Raw genomic sequence first — 1343 nt, 5'->3', positions numbered from 1 at the left:
TCTCTTTCCCTCCACAATGGAGGAAAACAAACCAAGGGGCTCCTTTCCAACCAACTGCAGGACCCTTGGCTGAGAAGACTGCAATCACTAGCAGTACTGAACATATGAGATTTATGTTTTATTATATGCCTGAAAACACATATACACCCCCCACAGTTCTTCACTGGAGTAATGCATTTACATTAACGTTGGCACTAACACTTTGAAAATGAGTAATAAGTGTCTGAAATCATCAAAAGTATGAGAACTTTCGAGTTCAAGGAACATTTCAACCTATGTTCTACGAACAGAAAAAAGTTAGTAAGAAAACAACTTGAGGGAATTTAAGCACAAGGAAAAAGTTGGTCACACTTATCTCCTGGTGTGTTTCCTTTTCTATTCCTGTATTTAGTGATTGTGGCTTGGCATCAGGACAGACCTACATCCCAGGAGTGGGAGTCTCCTGTCTTTTGCCTGCTTGAGTTCCTAGCAGGACCAGAGCCCTTGGGAGTGCCTGGGGGGTCATGGCACACCAAAAACAGTATAGATGTTGCCATCATCCACAATGAATCCCAAAACCCTTGAGGAACATCCTCTTCCCCCCTTTTCCTTCATCTGCCCCTTGCACGCAACCATCCTCCCAGAAAATTCTGCCAGCCCAGAAGAGTGGGAAACAGCCAAGAAAGACAACAAAATCTTTTCTCAGAGTTTTTGCATCATCTGAACTTCTGTGCTATGAAAACAAGCCCTGCTAAAAATCCATCAGAAGGATTTTAGGCAGGAAACCACCCTCCTTATGCTGACAAATGTCACTTTTGCTACAGGAGGGGGATCATTATGCAACTCGACCCTGAGTGAAAGGTGCAGACAAAAAAAAAAAATTAGTACCACCATTGCTTTCCCACTCCACCAAGGGATGGGATTACTCAAGCCTCCCCCACACGCATACCCTGTTCAAATGCATCATTACATCTGACTACCTGAACAATGCAAACTGCCATCCTCAGCAGGGAGAAACACTCTCCCGTGGTATCGCCGAGGGTCAGCATGTTAATGATAACAATAGTCTGCTGAGCTACCAGGCTGGCCTGTAAACAGGAATCTTAATCTAAGCCACAAACATGTTACAGCAGAAAACAGAGCATTTACTTCGAGTACACATTTTATCCTGCAGTTGGACAAAGGAAATTCATTTTAGTTCTGTAAATCAAATGAAGGAAAGCTGAGTGTTTGATCACACAATTAGGAAGCTTTAGAAGAGCTGTGAGGTGACTTCTTTTACTGCTGTCCCTCCTAAAGGAAACTTCAAAAAGTCAAAACTAAGAAACTTGTCAAAAAAAAGTGAAAACTTTTATCTCTTGTCA

The 1343-nt window shown here is 42.5% G+C and overlaps 1 protein-coding gene across 1 annotated transcript in view; it reads right to left on the bottom strand.

The window, feature by feature from the left end:
* The window catches only part of PROX1 (prospero homeobox 1), a 49328-nt gene that overhangs the window by 26516 nt on the left and 21469 nt on the right, over nucleotides 1-1343 (bottom strand). The window lies entirely within an intron of this gene.

This window comes from Corvus brachyrhynchos, unplaced genomic scaffold (assembly GCF_000691975.1).
Source record: "Corvus brachyrhynchos isolate BGI_N302 unplaced genomic scaffold, ASM69197v1 scaffold101, whole genome shotgun sequence".
In the NCBI taxonomy this organism is placed as follows: Eukaryota; Metazoa; Chordata; class Aves; order Passeriformes; family Corvidae; genus Corvus; species Corvus brachyrhynchos.
Note: the sequence above shows the minus strand (reverse complement) of the source record. Positions and strands in the feature narration are given on the sequence as shown.